This window comes from Oncorhynchus mykiss, chromosome 8, assembly GCF_057628025.1.
Source record: "Oncorhynchus mykiss isolate SJ-2025 chromosome 8, ASM5762802v1, whole genome shotgun sequence".
Taxonomy (NCBI): domain Eukaryota; kingdom Metazoa; phylum Chordata; class Actinopteri; order Salmoniformes; family Salmonidae; genus Oncorhynchus; species Oncorhynchus mykiss.
This window is the reverse complement of record NC_143029.1, coordinates 54,181,846-54,201,606: the sequence shown is the minus strand read 5'-3', so window position 1 is coordinate 54,201,606 and position 19,761 is coordinate 54,181,846. Positions and strand designations below refer to the sequence as shown.

Genomic DNA, 19,761 nt, shown 5'->3' with positions numbered 1-19,761 from the left:
AGTGTATTGATTATCACGTTCGCCTCACACGCGAAAGTCAGTCACACCCTTAGTTTTCCAATCATTCGGTTTCCGTAGTGTAGTGGTTATCACAGGTTCGAAACCGGGCGGAAACATTTTGTAATATTCAATATTTCCCAATGCCCAGAGGCTAGCATTTGGTTTGAAACAGTTGAGGTTTGTCTAAACCTTGCTGTCTACCTCTCCGACCTGTGGATCAATGTTGCCGTTTTTTTGGGGACCTCCACCATGCGATCTGTATGAATGTGACCAGACTGACAGCTTCTCTGAGCCAGGCAAATTCATTTATCAGGGTCATTGTAATGGATATATCCAAAGAAATGGCAATATAATCCAAGGTAAAACAAACAAAAATGTAGATTGTTTTCTGTCATTTCAGCTGCTTGATGTGATTGTGTGATAGATTTAGTTGGCTGGCTAGCAAAGGAAAAGAAGCTAGCCTGCAAAGGTACAGTGCATTCGGAAAGTTTTCAGACCCCTTACTTTTTTCCACATTTTGTTACGTTACAGCCTTATACTAAAATTGATTAAATAAAATAAAATCTATCTACACACAATCCCACATAATGACAAAGCGATAACATATAGTTTTTATTAATGAAAAAATATTTTAAAAATACCTTATTTACATACATTTTCAGACCCTTTGCTATGAGGTTGGAAATTGAGCTCAGGTCCATCCTGTTTCCATTGATCATCCTTGAGATGTTTCTTCAACTTGATTGGAGTCCACCTGTGGTAAATTCAAATGATTGGTCATTTCTGCAGCATTGAAGGTACCCAAGAACAGAGTGGCTTCCATCACTCTTAAATAGAAGAAGTTTGGAACCACCAAGCCTCTTCCAAGTTCCGGCGGCACACGATAATTCCAGGCTTCTCATGTCTACCACACATAATATTCCAAATTTAGTACCACAGAAAGAGCCATAATACCCATTAAATATTTTAAAAATACCTTATTTACGTACGTTTTCAGACCCTTTGCTATGAGGCTGGAAATTGAGCTCAGGTCCATCCTGTTTCCATTGATCATCCTTGAGATGTTTCTTCAACTTGATTGGAGTCCACCTGTGGTAAATTCAAATGATTGGTCATTTCTGCAGCATTGAAGGTACCCAAGAACACAGTGGCTTCCATCACTCTTAAATGGAAGAAGTTTTGAACCACCAAGCCTCTTCCAAGAGCCGCTGCACACAATAATTCCCGGCTTCTCAAGCCTTATTGTTTAATTAATTGACTAAGTAATTTCTGATATCATTAGGTTCTGAGAGCGATAAATGTCCCACCCAGCCAAAGTCAGCCACACCCTTAGTATTCAACTCATTGGGTTTCCGTAGTGTAGTGGTTATCACGTTTGCCTAACACGTGAAAGGTCCCCGGTTCGAGACTGGGCGGAAACACATTTTTACAAATTGGTCCTTCGCACTTCTCAGTATTTGCTATTCAGACTTTAGTTTCAGTAGTGTAGTGGTTATCACGTTTGCCTCACACGCGAAAGGTCCCCGGTTCGAAACCGGGCGGAAACATTTGGTAATATTCAGTATTTCCCAATGCCCAGAGGCTAGCATTTGGTTTGAAACAGTTGAGGTTTGTCTAAACCTTGCTGTCTACCTCTCCGACCTGTGGATCAATGTTGCCGTTTTTTGGGGGACCTCCACCATGCGATCTGTATGAATGTGACCAGACTGACAGCTTCTCTGAGCCAGGCAAATTCATTTATCAGGGTCATTGTAATGGATATATCCAAAGAAATGGCAATATAATCCAAGGTAAAACAAACAAAAATGTAGATTGTTTTCTGTCATTTCAGCTGCTTGATGTGATTGTGTGATAGATTTAGTTGGCTGGCTAGCAAAGGAAAAGAAGCTAGCCTGCATAGGTACAGTGCATTCGGAAAGTTTTCAGACCCCTTACTTTTTTCCACATTTTGTTACGTTACAGACTTATACTAAAATGGATAAACTAAAATAACATCTATCTACACACAATCCCACATAATGACAAAGCGATAACATATAGTTTTTATTAATGAAAAAATATTTTAAAAATACCTTATTTACATACATTTTCAGACCCTTTGCTATGAGGTTGGAAATTGAGCTCAGGTCCATCCTGTTTCCATTGATCATCCTTGAGATGTTTCTTCAACTTGATTGGAGTCCACCTGTGGTAAATTCAAATGATTGGTCATTTCTGCAGCATTGAAGGTACCCAAGAACAGAGTGGCTTCCATCACTCTTAAATAGAAGAAGTTTGGAACCACCAAGCCTCTTCCAAGTTCCGGCTGCACACGATAATTCCCGGCTTCTCATGTCTACCTCACATAATATCCCAAATTGAGTTCCACAGAAAGAGCCATAATACCCATTAAATATTTTAAAAATACCTTATTTACGTAAGTTTTCAGACCCTTTGCTATGAGGCTGGAAATTGAGCTCAGGTCCATCCTGTTTCCATTGATCATCCTTGAGATGTTTCTTCAACTTGATTGGAGTCCACCTGTGGTAAATTCAAATGATTGGTCATTTCTGCAGCATTGAAGGTACCCAAGAACACAGTGGCTTCCATCACTCTTAAATGGAAGAAGTTTTGAACCACCAAGCCTCTTCCAAGAGCCGCTGCACACAATAATTCCCGGCTTCTCAAGCCTTATTGTTTAATTAATTGACTAAGTAATTTCTGATTTCATTAGGTCCTGAGAGCGATAAATGTCCCACCCAGCCAAAGTCAGTCACACCCTTAGTTTTCCAATCATTCGGTTTCCGTAGTGTAGTGGTTATCACGTTCGCCTCACACGTGAAAGGTCCCCGGTTCGAGACCGGGCGGAAACACATTTTAACAGATTGGTCCTTCGCACTTCTCAGTATTTGCTATTCAGAATTTAGTTTCAGTAGTGTATTGGTTATCACGTTCGCCTCACACGCGAAAGGTCCCTGGTTCGAAACCGGGTGGAAACATTTTGTAATATTCAATATTTCCCAATGCCCAGAGGCTAGCATTTGGTTTGAAACAGTTGAGGTTTGTCTAAACCTTGCTGTCTACCTCTCCGACCAGTGGATCAATGTTGCCGTTTTTTTGGGGACCTCCACCATGCGATCTGTATGAATGTGACCAGACTGACAGCTTCTCTGAGCCAGGCAAATTCATTTATCAGGGTCATTGTAATGGATATATCCAAAGAAATGGCAATATAATCCAAGGTAAAACAAACAAAAATGTAGATCGTTTTCTGTCATTTCAGCTGCTTGATGTGATTGTGTGATAGATTTAGTTGGCTGGCTAGCAAAGGAAAAGAAGCTAGCCTGCATAGGTACAGTGCATTCGGAAAGTTTTCAGACCCCTTACTTTTTTCCACATTTTGTTACGTTACAGCCTTATACTAAAATGGATGAAATAAAATAAAATCTATCTACACACAATACCACATAATGACAAAGCAATAGCATATAGTTTTTATTAATGAAAAAAATATTTTAAAAATACCTTATTTACATACATTTTCAGACCCTTTGCTATGAGACTGGAAATTGAGCTCAGGTCCATCCTGTTTCCATTGATCATCCTTGAGATGTTTCTTCAACTTGATTGGAGTCCACCTGTGGTAAATTCAAATGATTGGTCATTTCTGCAGCATTGAAGGTACCCAAGAACACAGTGGCTTCCATCACTCTTAAATGGAAGAAGTTTTGAACCACCAAGCCTCTTCCAAGAGCCGCTGCACACAATAATTCCCGGCTTCTCAAGCCTTATTGTTTAATTAATTGACTAAGTAATTTCTGATTTCATTAGGTTCTGAGAGCGATAAATGTCCCACCCAGCCTAAGTCAGTCACACCCTTAGTTTTCCAATCATTAGGTTTCTGTAGTGTAGTGGTTATCACGTTCGCCTCACACGCGAAAGGTCCCCGGTTCGAGACCGGGCGGAAACACATTTTAACAGATTGGTCCTTCGCACTTCTCAGTATTTGCTATTCAGACTTTAGTTTCAGTAGTGTATTGGTTATCACGTTCGCCTCACACGCGAAAGTCAGTCACACCCTTAGTTTTCCAATCATCCGGTTTCTGTAGTGTAGTGGTTATCACGTTTGCCTCACACGCGAAAGGTCCCCGGTTCGAAACCGGGTGGGAACATTTTGTAATATTCAATATTTCCCAATGCCCAGAGGCTAGCATTTGGTTTGAAACAGTTGAGGTTTGTCTAAACCTTGCTGTCTACCTCTCCGACCAGTGGATCAATGTTGCCGTTTTTTTGGGGACCTCCACCATGCGATCTGTATGAATGTGACCAGACTGACAGCTTCTCTGAGCCAGGCAAATTCATTTATCAGGGTCATTGTAATGGATATATCCAAAGAAATGGCAATATAATCCAAGGTAAAACAAACAAAAATGTAGATCGTTTTCTGTCATTTCAGCTGCTTGATGTGATTGTGTGATAGATTTAGTTGGCTGGCTAGCAAAGGAAAAGAAGCTAGCCTGCATAGGTACAGTGCATTCGGAAAGTTTTCAGACCCCTTACTTTTTTCCACATTTTGTTACGTTACAGCCTTATACTAAAATGGATGAAATAAAATAAAATCTATCTACACACAATACCACATAATGACAAAGCGATAGCATATAGTTTTTATTAATGAAAAAAATATTTTAAAAATACCTTATTTACATACATTTTCAGACCCTTTGCTATGAGACTGGAAATTGAGCTCAGGTCCATCCTGTTTCCATTGATCATCCTTGAGATGTTTCTTCAACTTGATTGGAGTCCACCTGTGGTAAATTCAAATGATTGGTCATTTCTGCAGCATTGAAGGTACCCAAGAACACAGTGGCTTCCATCACTCTTAAATAGAAGAAGTTTGGAACCACCAAGCCTCTTCCAAGTTCCGGCTGCACACGATAATTCCCGGCTTCTCATGTCTACCTCACATAATATCCCAAATTGAGTTCCACAGAAAGAGCCATAATACCCATTAAATATTTTAAAAATACCTTATTTACGTAAGTTTTCAGACCCTTTGCTATGAGGCTGGAAATTGAGCTCAGGTCCATCCTGTTTCCATTGATCATCCTTGAGATGTTTCTTCAACTTGATTGGAGTCCACCTGTGGTAAATTCAAATGATTGGTCATTTCTGCAGCATTGAAGGTACCCAAGAACACAGTGGCTTCCATCACTCTTAAATGGAAGAAGTTTTGAACCACCAAGCCTCTTCCAAGAGCCGCTGCACACAATAATTCCCGGCTTCTCAAGCCTTATTGTTTAATTAATTGACTAAGTAATTTCTGATTTCATTAGGTTCTGAGAGCGATAAATGTCCCACCCAGCCTAAGTCAGTCACACCCTTAGTTTTCCAATCATTCGGTGTCTGTAGTGTAGTGGTTATCACGTTCGCCTCACACGCGAAAGGTCCCCGGTTCGAGACCGGGCGGAAACACATTTTAACAGATTGGTCCTTCGCACTTCTCAGTATTTGCTATTCAGACTTTAGTTTCAGTAGTGTATTGGTTATCACGTTCGCCTCACACGCGAAAGTCAGTCACACCCTTAGTTTTCCAATCATTCGGTTTCTGTAGTGTAGTGGTTATCACGTTTGCCTCACACGCGAAAGGTCCCCGGTTCGAAACCGGGTGGGAACATTTTGTAATATTCAATATTTCCCAATGCCCAGAGGCTAGCATTTGGTTTAAAACAGTTGAGGTTTGTCTAAACCTTGCTGTCTACCTCTCCGACCAGTGGATCAATGTTGCTGTTTTTTTGGGGACCTCCACCATGCGATCTGTATGAATGTGACCAGACTGACAGCTTCTCTGAGCCAGGCAAATTCATTTATCAGGGTCATTGTAATGGATATATCCAAAGAAATGGCAATATAATCCAAGGTAAAACAAACAAAAATGTAGATCGTTTTCTGTCATTTCAGCTGCTTGATGTGATTGTGTGATAGATTTAGTTGGCTGGCTAGCAAAGGAAAAGAAGCTAGCCTGCATAGGTACAGTGCATTCGGAAAGTTTTCAGACCCCTTACTTTTTTCCACATTTTGTTACGTTACAGCCTTATACTAAAATGGATGAAATAAAATAAAATCTATCTACACACAATACCACATAATGACAAAGCGATAGCATATAGTTTTTATTAATGAAAAAAATATTTTAAAAATACCTTATTTACATACATTTTCAGACCCTTTGCTATGAGACTGGAAATTGAGCTCAGGTCCATCCTGTTTCCATTGATCATCCTTGAGATGTTTCTTCAACTTGATTGGAGTCCACCTGTGGTAAATTCAAATGATTGGTCATTTCTGCAGCATTGAAGGTACCCAAGAACACAGTGGCTTCCATCACTCTTAAATAGAAGAAGTTTGGAACCACCAAGCCTCTTCCAAGTTCCGGCTGCACACGATAATTCCCGGCTTCTCATGTCTACCTCACATAATATCCCAAATTGAGTTCCACAGAAAGAGCCATAATACCCATTAAATATTTTAAAAATACCTTATTTACGTAAGTTTTCAGACCCTTTGCTATGAGGCTGGAAATTGAGCTCAGGTCCATCCTGTTTCCATTGATCATCCTTGAGATGTTTCTTCAACTTGATTGGAGTCCACCTGTGGTAAATTCAAATGATTGGTCATTTCTGCAGCATTGAAGGTACCCAAGAACACAGTGGCTTCCATCACTCTTAAATGGAAGAAGTTTTGAACCACCAAGCCTCTTCCAAGAGCCGCTGCACACAATAATTCCCGGCTTCTCAAGCCTTATTGTTTAATTAATTGACTAAGTAATTTCTGATTTCATTAGGTTCTGAGAGCGATAAATGTCCCACCCAGCCAAAGTCAGCCACACCCTTAGTTTTCCAATCATTCGGTTTCCGTAGTGTAGTGGTTATCACGTTCGCCTCACACGCGAAAGGTCCCCGGTTCGAGACCGGGCGGAAACACATTTTAACAGATTGGTCCTTCGCACTTCTCAGTATTTGCTATTCAGACTTTAGTTTCAGTAGTGTATTGGTTATCACGTTCGCCTCACACGCGAAAGTCAGTCACACCCTTAGTTTCCCAATCATTCGGTTTCCGTAGTGTAGTGGTTATCACGTTCGCCTCACACGCGAAAGGTCCCCGGTTCGAAACCGGGTGGAAACATTTTGTAATATTCAATATTTCCCAATGCCCAGAGGCTAGCATTTGGTTTGAAACAGTTGAGGTTTGTCTAAACCTTGCTGTCTACCTCTCCGACCAGTGGATCAATGTTGCCGTTTTTTTGGGGACCTCCACCATGCGATCTGTATGAATGTGACCAGACTGACAGCTTCTCTGAGCCAGGCAAATTCATTTATCAGGGTCATTGTAATGGATATATCCAAAGAAATGGCAATATAATCCAAGGTAAAGCAAACAAAAATGTAGATTGTTTTCTGTCATTTCAGCTGCTTGATGTGATTGTGTGATAGATTTAGTTGGCTGGCTAGCAAAGGAAAAGAAGCTAGCCTGCATAGGTACAGTGCATTCGGAAAGTTTTCAGACCCCTTACTTTTTTCCACATTTTGTTACGTTACAGCCTTATACTAAAATGGATGAAATAAAATAAAATCTATCTACACACAATACCACATAATGACAAAGCGATAGCATATAGTTTTTATTAATGAAAAAAATATTTTAAAAATACCTTATTTACATACATTTTCAGACCCTTTGCTATGAGACTGGAAATTGAGCTCAGGTCCATCCTGTTTCCATTGATCATCCTTGAGATGTTTCTTCAACTTGATTGGAGTCCACCTGTGGTAAATTCAAATGATTGGTCATTTCTGCAGCATTGAAGGTACCCAAGAACACAGTGGCTTCCATCACTCTTAAATAGAAGAAGTTTGGAACCACCAAGCCTCTTCCAAGTTCCGGCTGCACACGATAATTCCCGGCTTCTCATGTCTACCTCACATAATATCCCAAATTGAGTTCCACAGAAAGAGCCATAATACCCATTAAATATTTTAAAAATACCTTATTTACGTAAGTTTTCAGACCCTTTGCTATGAGGCTGGAAATTGAGCTCAGGTCCATCCTGTTTCCATTGATCATCCTTGAGATGTTTCTTCAACTTGATTGGAGTCCACCTGTGGTAAATTCAAATGATTGGTCATTTCTGCAGCATTGAAGGTACCCAAGAACACAGTGGCTTCCATCACTCTTAAATGGAAGAAGTTTTGAACCACCAAGCCTCTTCCAAGAGCCGCTGCACACAATAATTCCCGGCTTCTCAAGCCTTATTGTTTAATTAATTGACTAAGTAATTTCTGATTTCATTAGGTTCTGAGAGCGATAAATGTCCCACCCAGCCTAAGTCAGTCACACCCTTAGTTTTCCAATCATTCGGTGTCTGTAGTGTAGTGGTTATCACGTTCGCCTCACACGCGAAAGGTCCCCGGTTCGAGACCGGGCGGAAACACATTTTAACAGATTGGTCCTTCGCACTTCTCAGTATTTGCTATTCAGACTTTAGTTTCAGTAGTGTATTGGTTATCACGTTCGCCTCACACGCGAAAGTCAGTCACACCCTTAGTTTTCCAATCATTCGGTTTCTGTAGTGTAGTGGTTATCACGTTTGCCTCACACGCGAAAGGTCCCCGGTTCGAAACCGGGTGGGAACATTTTGTAATATTCAATATTTCCCAATGCCCAGAGGCTAGCATTTGGTTTAAAACAGTTGAGGTTTGTCTAAACCTTGCTGTCTACCTCTCCGACCAGTGGATCAATGTTGCTGTTTTTTTGGGGACCTCCACCATGCGATCTGTATGAATGTGACCAGACTGACAGCTTCTCTGAGCCAGGCAAATTCATTTATCAGGGTCATTGTAATGGATATATCCAAAGAAATGGCAATATAATCCAAGGTAAAACAAACAAAAATGTAGATCGTTTTCTGTCATTTCAGCTGCTTGATGTGATTGTGTGATAGATTTAGTTGGCTGGCTAGCAAAGGAAAAGAAGCTAGCCTGCATAGGTACAGTGCATTCGGAAAGTTTTCAGACCCCTTACTTTTTTCCACATTTTGTTACGTTACAGCCTTATACTAAAATGGATGAAATAAAATAAAATCTATCTACACACAATACCACATAATGACAAAGCGATAGCATATAGTTTTTATTAATGAAAAAAATATTTTAAAAATACCTTATTTACATACATTTTCAGACCCTTTGCTATGAGACTGGAAATTGAGCTCAGGTCCATCCTGTTTCCATTGATCATCCTTGAGATGTTTCTTCAACTTGATTGGAGTCCACCTGTGGTAAATTCAAATGATTGGTCATTTCTGCAGCATTGAAGGTACCCAAGAACACAGTGGCTTCCATCACTCTTAAATAGAAGAAGTTTGGAACCACCAAGCCTCTTCCAAGTTCCGGCTGCACACGATAATTCCCGGCTTCTCATGTCTACCTCACATAATATCCCAAATTGAGTTCCACAGAAAGAGCCATAATACCCATTAAATATTTTAAAAATACCTTATTTACGTAAGTTTTCAGACCCTTTGCTATGAGGCTGGAAATTGAGCTCAGGTCCATCCTGTTTCCATTGATCATCCTTGAGATGTTTCTTCAACTTGATTGGAGTCCACCTGTGGTAAATTCAAATGATTGGTCATTTCTGCAGCATTGAAGGTACCCAAGAACACAGTGGCTTCCATCACTCTTAAATGGAAGAAGTTTTGAACCACCAAGCCTCTTCCAAGAGCCGCTGCACACAATAATTCCCGGCTTCTCAAGCCTTATTGTTTAATTAATTGACTAAGTAATTTCTGATTTCATTAGGTTCTGAGAGCGATAAATGTCCCACCCAGCCAAAGTCAGCCACACCCTTAGTTTTCCAATCATTCGGTTTCCGTAGTGTAGTGGTTATCACGTTCGCCTCACACGCGAAAGGTCCCCGGTTCGAGACCGGGCGGAAACACATTTTAACAGATTGGTCCTTCGCACTTCTCAGTATTTGCTATTCAGACTTTAGTTTCAGTAGTGTATTGGTTATCACGTTCGCCTCACACGCGAAAGTCAGTCACACCCTTAGTTTCCCAATCATTCGGTTTCCGTAGTGTAGTGGTTATCACGTTCGCCTCACACGCGAAAGGTCCCCGGTTCGAAACCGGGTGGAAACATTTTGTAATATTCAATATTTCCCAATGCCCAGAGGCTAGCATTTGGTTTGAAACAGTTGAGGTTTGTCTAAACCTTGCTGTCTACCTCTCCGACCAGTGGATCAATGTTGCCGTTTTTTTGGGGACCTCCACCATGCGATCTGTATGAATGTGACCAGACTGACAGCTTCTCTGAGCCAGGCAAATTCATTTATCAGGGTCATTGTAATGGATATATCCAAAGAAATGGCAATATAATCCAAGGTAAAACAAACAAAAATGTAGATTGTTTTCTGTCATTTCAGCTGCTTGATGTGATTGTGTGATAGATTTAGTTGGCTGGCTAGCAAAGGAAAAGAAGCTAGCCTGCATAGGTACAGTGCATTCGGAAAGTTTTCAGACCCCTTACTTTTTTCCACATTTTGTTACGTTACAGCCTTATACTAAAATGGATGAAATAAAATAAAATCTATCTACACACAATACCACATAATGACAAAGCGATAGCATATAGTTTTTATTAATGAAAAAAATATTTTAAAAATACCTTATTTACATACATTTTCAGACCCTTTGCTATGAGACTGGAAATTGAGCTCAGGTCCATCCTGTTTCCATTGATCATCCTTGAGATGTTTCTTCAACTTGATTGGAGTCCACCTGTGGTAAATTCAAATGATTGGTCATTTCTGCAGCATTGAAGGTACCCAAGAACACAGTGGCTTCCATCACTCTTAAATAGAAGAAGTTTGGAACCACCAAGCCTCTTCCAAGTTCCGGCTGCACACGATAATTCCCGGCTTCTCATGTCTACCTCACATAATATCCCAAATTGAGTTCCACAGAAAGAGCCATAATACCCATTAAATATTTTAAAAATACCTTATTTACGTAAGTTTTCAGACCCTTTGCTATGAGGCTGGAAATTGAGCTCAGGTCCATCCTGTTTCCATTGATCATCCTTGAGATGTTTCTTCAACTTGATTGGAGTCCACCTGTGGTAAATTCAAATGATTGGTCATTTCTGCAGCATTGAAGGTACCCAAGAACACAGTGGCTTCCATCACTCTTAAATGGAAGAAGTTTTGAACCACCAAGCCTCTTCCAAGAGCCGCTGCACACAATAATTCCCGGCTTCTCAAGCCTTATTGTTTAATTAATTGACTAAGTAATTTCTGATTTCATTAGGTTCTGAGAGCGATAAATGTCCCACCCAGCCAAAGTCAGCCACACCCTTAGTTTTCCAATCATTCGGTTTCCGTAGTGTAGTGGTTATCACGTTCGCCTCACACGCGAAAGGTCCCCGGTTCGAGACCGGGCGGAAACACATTTTAACAGATTGGTCCTTCGCACTTCTCAGTATTTGCTATTCAGACTTTAGTTTCAGTAGTGTATTGGTTATCACGTTCGCCTCACACGCGAAAGTCAGTCACACCCATAGTTTCCCAATCATTCGGTTTCCGTAGTGTAGTGGTTATCACGTTCGCCTCACACGCGAAAGGTCCCCGGTTCGAAACCGGGTGGAAACATTTTGTAATATTCAATATTTCCCAATGCCCAGAGGCTAGCATTTGGTTTGAAACAGTTGAGGTTTGTCTAAACCTTGCTGTCTACCTCTCCGACCAGTGGATCAATGTTGCCGTTTTTTTGGGGACCTCCACCATGCGATCTGTATGAATGTGACCAGACTGACAGCTTCTCTGAGCCAGGCAAATTCATTTATCAGGGTCATTGTAATGGATATATCCAAAGAAATGGCAATATAATCCAAGGTAAAACAAACAAAAATGTAGATAGTTTTCTGTCATTTCAGCTGCTTGATGTGATTGTGTGATAGATTTAGTTGGCTGGCTAGCAAAGGAAAAGAAGCTAGCCTGCATAGGTACAGTGCATTCGGAAAGTTTTCAGACCCCTTACTTTTTTCCACATTTTGTTACGTTACAGCCTTATACTAAAATGGATGAAATAAAATAAAATCTATCTACACACAATACCACATAATGACAAAGCGATAGCATATAGTTTTTATTAATGAAAAAAATATTTTAAAAATACCTTATTTACATACATTTTCAGACCCTTTGCTATGAGACTGGAAATTGAGCTCAGGTCCATCCTGTTTCCATTGATCATCCTTGAGATGTTTCTTCAACTTGATTGGAGTCCACCTGTGGTAAATTCAAATGATTGGTCATTTCTGCAGCATTGAAGGTACCCAAGAACACAGTGGCTTCCATCACTCTTAAATAGAAGAAGTTTGGAACCACCAAGCCTCTTCCAAGTTCCGGCTGCACACGATAATTCCCGGCTTCTCATGTCTACCTCACATAATATCCCAAATTGAGTTCCACAGAAAGAGCCATAATACCCATTAAATATTTTAAAAATACCTTATTTACGTAAGTTTTCAGACCCTTTGCTATGAGGCTGGAAATTGAGCTCAGGTCCATCCTGTTTCCATTGATCATCCTTGAGATGTTTCTTCAACTTGATTGGAGTCCACCTGTGGTAAATTCAAATGATTGGTCATTTCTGCAGCATTGAAGGTACCCAAGAACACAGTGGCTTCCATCACTCTTAAATGGAAGAAGTTTTGAACCACCAAGCCTCTTCCAAGAGCCGCTGCACACAATAATTCCCGGCTTCTCAAGCCTTATTGTTTAATTAATTGACTAAGTAATTTCTGATTTCATTAGGTTCTGAGAGCGATAAATGTCCCACCCAGCCAAAGTCAGCCACACCCTTAGTTTTCCAATCATTCGGTTTCCGTAGTGTAGTGGTTATCACGTTCGCCTCACACGCGAAAGGTCCCCGGTTCGAGACCGGGCGGAAACACATTTTAACAGATTGGTCCTTCGCACTTCTCAGTATTTGCTATTCAGACTTTAGTTTCAGTAGTGTATTGGTTATCACGTTCGCCTCACACGCGAAAGTCAGTCACACCCTTAGTTTCCCAATCATTCGGTTTCCGTAGTGTAGTGGTTATCACGTTCGCCTCACACGCGAAAGGTCCCCGGTTCGAAACCGGGTGGAAACATTTTGTAATATTCAATATTTCCCAATGCCCAGAGGCTAGCATTTGGTTTGAAACAGTTGAGGTTTGTCTAAACCTTGCTGTCTACCTCTCCGACCAGTGGATCAATGTTGCCGTTTTTTTGGGGACCTCCACCATGCGATCTGTATGAATGTGACCAGACTGACAGCTTCTCTGAGCCAGGCAAATTCATTTATCAGGGTCATTGTAATGGATATATCCAAAGAAATGGCAATATAATCCAAGGTAAAACAAACAAAAATGTAGATTGTTTTCTGTCATTTCAGCTGCTTGATGTGATTGTGTGATAGATTTAGTTGGCTGGCTAGCAAAGGAAAAGAAGCTAGCCTGCATAGGTACAGTGCATTCGGAAAGTTTTCAGACCCCTTACTTTTTTCCACATTTTGTTACGTTACAGCCTTATACTAAAATGGATGAAATAAAATAAAATCTATCTACACACAATACCACATAATGACAAAGCGATAGCATATAGTTTTTATTAATGAAAAAAATATTTTAAAAATACCTTATTTACATACATTTTCAGACCCTTTGCTATGAGACTGGAAATTGAGCTCAGGTCCATCCTGTTTCCATTGATCATCCTTGAGATGTTTCTTCAACTTGATTGGAGTCCACCTGTGGTAAATTCAAATGATTGGTCATTTCTGCAGCATTGAAGGTACCCAAGAACACAGTGGCTTCCATCACTCTTAAATAGAAGAAGTTTGGAACCACCAAGCCTCTTCCAAGTTCCGGCTGCACACGATAATTCCCGGCTTCTCATGTCTACCTCACATAATATCCCAAATTGAGTTCCACAGAAAGAGCCATAATACCCATTAAATATTTTAAAAATACCTTATTTACGTAAGTTTTCAGACCCTTTGCTATGAGGCTGGAAATTGAGCTCAGGTCCATCCTGTTTCCATTGATCATCCTTGAGATGTTTCTTCAACTTGATTGGAGTCCACCTGTGGTAAATTCAAATGATTGGTCATTTCTGCAGCATTGAAGGTACCCAAGAACACAGTGGCTTCCATCACTCTTAAATGGAAGAAGTTTTGAACCACCAAGCCTCTTCCAAGAGCCGCTGCACACAATAATTCCCGGCTTCTCAAGCCTTATTGTTTAATTAATTGACTAAGTAATTTCTGATTTCATTAGGTTCTGAGAGCGATAAATGTCCCACCCAGCCAAAGTCAGCCACACCCTTAGTTTTCCAATCATTCGGTTTCCGTAGTGTAGTGGTTATCACGTTCGCCTCACACGCGAAAGGTCCCCGGTTCGAGACCGGGCGGAAACACATTTTAACAGATTGGTCCTTCGCACTTCTCAGTATTTGCTATTCAGACTTTAGTTTCAGTAGTGTATTGGTTATCACGTTCGCCTCACACGCGAAAGTCAGTCACACCCATAGTTTCCCAATCATTCGGTTTCCGTAGTGTAGTGGTTATCACGTTCGCCTCACACGCGAAAGGTCCCCGGTTCGAAACCGGGTGGAAACATTTTGTAATATTCAATATTTCCCAATGCCCAGAGGCTAGCATTTGGTTTGAAACAGTTGAGGTTTGTCTAAACCTTGCTGTCTACCTCTCCGACCAGTGGATCAATGTTGCCGTTTTTTTGGGGACCTCCACCATGCGATCTGTATGAATGTGACCAGACTGACAGCTTCTCTGAGCCAGGCAAATTCATTTATCAGGGTCATTGTAATGGATATATCCAAAGAAATGGCAATATAATCCAAGGTAAAACAAACAAAAATGTAGATCGTTTTCTGTCATTTCAGCTGCTTGATGTGATTGTGTGATAGATTTAGTTGGCTGGCTAGCAAAGGAAAAGAAGCTAGCCTGCATAGGTACAGTGCATTCGGAAAGTTTTCAGACCCCTTACTTTTTTCCACATTTTGTTACGTTACAGCCTTATACTAAAATGGATGAAATAAAATAAAATCTATCTACACACAATACCACATAATGACAAAGCGATAGCATATAGTTTTTATTAATGAAAAAAATATTTTAAAAATACCTTATTTACATACATTTTCAGACCCTTTGCTATGAGACTGGAAATTGAGCTCAGGTCCATCCTGTTTCCATTGATCATCCTTGAGATGTTTCTTCAACTTGATTGGAGTCCACCTGTGGTAAATTCAAATGATTGGTCATTTCTGCAGCATTGAAGGTACCCAAGAACACAGTGGCTTCCATCACTCTTAAATAGAAGAAGTTTGGAACCACCAAGCCTCTTCCAAGTTCCGGCTGCACACGATAATTCCCGGCTTCTCATGTCTACCTCACATAATATCCCAAATTGAGTTCCACAGAAAGAGCCATAATACCCATTAAATATTTTAAAAATACCTTATTTACGTAAGTTTTCAGACCCTTTGCTATGAGGCTGGAAATTGAGCTCAGGTCCATCCTGTTTCCATTGATCATCCTTGAGATGTTTCTTCAACTTGATTGGAGTCCACCTGTGGTAAATTCAAATGATTGGTCATTTCTGCAGCATTGAAGGTACCCAAGAACACAGTGGCTTCCATCACTCTTAAATGGAAGAAGTTTTGAACCACCAAGCCTCTTCCAAGAGCCGCTGCACACAATAATTCCCGGCTTCTCAAGCCTTATTGTTTAATTAATTGACTAAGTAATTTCTGATTTCATTAGGTTCTGAGAGCGATAAATGTCCCACCCAGCCAAAGTCAGCCACACCCTTAGTTTTCCAATCATTCGGTTTCCGTAGTGTAGTGGTTATCACGTTCGCCTCACACGCGAAAGGTCCCCGGTTCGAGACCGGGCGGAAACACATTTTAACAGATTGGTCCTTCGCACTTCTCAGTATTTGCTATTCAGACTTTAGTTTCAGTAGTGTATTGGTTATCACGTTCGCCTCACACGCGAAAGTCAGTCACACCCTTAGTTTCCCAATCATTCGGTTTCCGTAGTGTAGTGGTTATCACGTTCGCCTCACACGCGAAAGGTCCCCGGTTCGAAACCGGGTGGAAACATTTTGTAATATTCAATATTTCCCAATGCCCAGAGGCTAGCATTTGGTTTGAAACAGTTGAGGTTTGTCTAAACCTTGCTGTCTACCTCTCCGACCAGTGGATCAATGTTGCCGTTTTTTTGGGGACCTCCACCATGCGATCTGTATGAATGTGACCAGACTGACAGCTTCTCTGAGCCAGGCAAATTCATTTATCAGGGTCATTGTAATGGATATATCCAAAGAAATGGCAATATAATCCAAGGTAAAACAAACAAAAATGTAGATTGTTTTCTGTCATTTCAGCTGCTTGATGTGATTGTGTGATAGATTTAGTTGGCTGGCTAGCAAAGGAAAAGAAGCTAGCCTGCATAGGTACAGTGCATTCGGAAAGTTTTCAGACCCCTTACTTTTTTCCACATTTTGTTACGTTACAGCCTTATACTAAAATGGATGAAATAAAATAAAATCTATCTACACACAATACCACATAATGACAAAGCGATAGCATATAGTTTTTATTAATGAAAAAAATATTTTAAAAATACCTTATTTACATACATTTTCAGACCCTTTGCTATGAGACTGGAAATTGAGCTCAGGTCCATCCTGTTTCCATTGATCATCCTTGAGATGTTTCTTCAACTTGATTGGAGTCCACCTGTGGTAAATTCAAATGATTGGTCATTTCTGCAGCATTGAAGGTACCCAAGAACACAGTGGCTTCCATCACTCTTAAATAGAAGAAGTTTGGAACCACCAAGCCTCTTCCAAGTTCCGGCTGCACACGATAATTCCCGGCTTCTCATGTCTACCTCACATAATATCCCAAATTGAGTTCCACAGAAAGAGCCATAATACCCATTAAATATTTTAAAAATACCTTATTTACGTAAGTTTTCAGACCCTTTGCTATGAGGCTGGAAATTGAGCTCAGGTCCATCCTGTTTCCATTGATCATCCTTGAGATGTTTCTTCAACTTGATTGGAGTCCACCTGTGGTAAATTCAAATGATTGGTCATTTCTGCAGCATTGAAGGTACCCAAGAACACAGTGGCTTCCATCACTCTTAAATGGAAGAAGTTTTGAACCACCAAGCCTCTTCCAAGAGCCGCTGCACACAATAATTCCCGGCTTCTCAAGCCTTATTGTTTAATTAATTGACTAAGTAATTTCTGATTTCATTAGGTTCTGAGAGCGATAAATGTCCCACCCAGCCAAAGTCAGCCACACCCTTAGTTTTCCAATCATTCGGTTTCCGTAGTGTAGTGGTTATCACGTTCGCCTCACACGCGAAAGGTCCCCGGTTCGAGACCGGGCGGAAACACATTTTAACAGATTGGTCCTTCGCACTTCTCAGTATTTGCTATTCAGACTTTAGTTTCAGTAGTGTATTGGTTATCACGTTCGCCTCACACGCGAAAGTCAGTCACACCCATAGTTTCCCAATCATTCGGTTTCCGTAGTGTAGTGGTTATCACGTTCGCCTCACACGCGAAAGGTCCCCGGTTCGAAACCGGGTGGAAACATTTTGTAATATTCAATATTTCCCAATGCCCAGAGGCTAGCATTTGGTTTGAAACAGTTGAGGTTTGTCTAAACCTTGCTGTCTACCTCTCCGACCAGTGGATCAATGTTGCCGTTTTTTTGGGGACCTCCACCATGCGATCTGTATGAATGTGACCAGACTGACAGCTTCTCTGAGCCAGGCAAATTCATTTATCAGGGTCATTGTAATGGATATATCCAAAGAAATGGCAATATAATCCAAGGTAAAACAAACAAAAATGTAGATAGTTTTCTGTCATTTCAGCTGCTTGATGTGATTGTGTGATAGATTTAGTTGGCTGGCTAGCAAAGGAAAAGAAGCTAGCCTGCATAGGTACAGTGCATTCGGAAAGTTTTCAGACCCCTTACTTTTTTCCACATTTTGTTACGTTACAGCCTTATACTAAAATGGATGAAATAAAATAAAATCTATCTACACACAATACCACATAATGACAAAGCGATAGCATATAGTTTTTATTAATGAAAAAAATATTTTAAAAATACCTTATTTACATACATTTTCAGACCCTTTGCTATGAGACTGGAAATTGAGCTCAGGTCCATCCTGTTTCCATTGATCATCCTTGAGATGTTTCTTCAACTTGATTGGAGTCCACCTGTGGTAAATTCAAATGATTGGTCATTTCTGCAGCATTGAAGGTACCCAAGAACACAGTGGCTTCCATCACTCTTAAATAGAAGAAGTTTGGAACCACCAAGCCTCTTCCAAGTTCCGGCTGCACACGATAATTCCCGGCTTCTCATGTCTACCTCACATAATATCCCAAATTGAGTTCCACAGAAAGAGCCATAATACCCATTAAATATTTTAAAAATACCTTATTTACGTAAGTTTTCAGACCCTTTGCTATGAGGCTGGAAATTGAGCTCAGGTCCATCCTGTTTCCATTGATCATCCTTGAGATGTTTCTTCAACTTGATTGGAGTCCACCTGTGGTAAATTCAAATGATTGGTCATTTCTGCAGCATTGAAGGTACCCAAGAACACAGTGGCTTCCATCACTCTTAAATGGAAGAAGTTTTGAACCACCAAGCCTCTTCCAAGAGCCGCTGCACACAATAATTCCCGGCTTCTCAAGCCTTATTGTTTAATTAATTGACTAAGTAATTTCTGATTTCATTAGGTTCTGAGAGCGATAAATGTCCCACCCAGCCAAAGTCAGCCACACCCTTAGTTTTCCAATCATTCGGTTTCCGTAGTGTAGTGGTTATCACGTTCGCCTCACACGCGAAAGGTCCCCGGTTCGAGACCGGGCGGAAACACATTTTAACAGATTGGTCCTTCGCACTTCTCAGTATTTGCTATTCAGACTTTAGTTTCAGTAGTGTATTGGTTATCACGTTCGCCTCACACGCGAAAGTCAGTCACACCCATAGTTTCCCAATCATTCGGTTTCCGTAGTGTAGTGGTTATCACGTTCGCCTCACACGCGAAAGGTCCCCGGTTCGAAACCGGGTGGAAACATTTTGTAATATTCAATATTTCCCAATGCCCAGAGGCTAGCATTTGGTTTGAAACAGTTGAGGTTTGTCTAAACCTTGCTGTCTACCTCTCCGACCAGTGGATCAATGTTGCCGTTTTTTTGGGGACCTCCACCATGCGATCTGTATGAATGTGACCAGACTGACAGCTTCTCTGAGCCAGGCAAATTCATTTATCAGGGTCATTGTAATGGATATATCCAAAGAAATGGCAATATAATCCAAGGTAAAACAAACAAAAATGTAGATAGTTTTCTGTCATTTCAGCTGCTTGATGTGATTGTGTGATAGATTTAGTTGGCTGGCTAGCAAAGGAAAAGAAGCTAGCCTGCATAGGTACAGTGCATTCGGAAAGTTTTCAGACCCCTTACTTTTTTCCACATTTTGTTACGTTACAGCCTTATACTAAAATGGATGAAATAAAATAAAATCTATCTACACACAATACCACATAATGACAAAGCGATAGCATATAGTTTTTATTAATGAAAAAAATATTTTAAAAATACCTTA

At 40.6% G+C, this 19,761-nt stretch overlaps 8 non-coding genes across 8 annotated transcripts; all 8 read left to right on the top strand.

Moving 5' to 3' along the window:
* Window positions 1-6,892: 6,892 nt before the first annotated feature.
* trnav-cac (transfer RNA valine (anticodon CAC)) lies at window positions 6,893-6,965 on the top strand. Its single transcript has one exon. It is a non-coding gene; the product is annotated as a tRNA-Val (tRNA).
* A 2,943-nt stretch (window positions 6,966-9,908) lies between these two features.
* On the top strand, window positions 9,909-9,981 carry trnav-cac (transfer RNA valine (anticodon CAC)). The gene has a single exon. It is a non-coding gene; the product is annotated as a tRNA-Val (tRNA).
* Window positions 9,982-11,416: 1,435 nt separating this feature from the next.
* On the top strand, window positions 11,417-11,489 carry trnav-cac (transfer RNA valine (anticodon CAC)). Its single transcript has one exon. It is a non-coding gene; the product is annotated as a tRNA-Val (tRNA).
* A 1,435-nt stretch (window positions 11,490-12,924) lies between these two features.
* Window positions 12,925-12,997, top strand: trnav-cac (transfer RNA valine (anticodon CAC)). Its single transcript has one exon. It is a non-coding gene; the product is annotated as a tRNA-Val (tRNA).
* A 1,435-nt stretch (window positions 12,998-14,432) lies between these two features.
* trnav-cac (transfer RNA valine (anticodon CAC)) lies at window positions 14,433-14,505 on the top strand. Its single transcript has one exon. It is a non-coding gene; the product is annotated as a tRNA-Val (tRNA).
* A 1,435-nt stretch (window positions 14,506-15,940) lies between these two features.
* Window positions 15,941-16,013, top strand: trnav-cac (transfer RNA valine (anticodon CAC)). The gene has a single exon. It is a non-coding gene; the product is annotated as a tRNA-Val (tRNA).
* Window positions 16,014-17,448: 1,435 nt separating this feature from the next.
* Window positions 17,449-17,521, top strand: trnav-cac (transfer RNA valine (anticodon CAC)). Its single transcript has one exon. It is a non-coding gene; the product is annotated as a tRNA-Val (tRNA).
* A 1,435-nt stretch (window positions 17,522-18,956) lies between these two features.
* trnav-cac (transfer RNA valine (anticodon CAC)) lies at window positions 18,957-19,029 on the top strand. Its single transcript has one exon. It is a non-coding gene; the product is annotated as a tRNA-Val (tRNA).
* The last annotated feature ends 732 nt before the right edge of the window (window positions 19,030-19,761 follow it).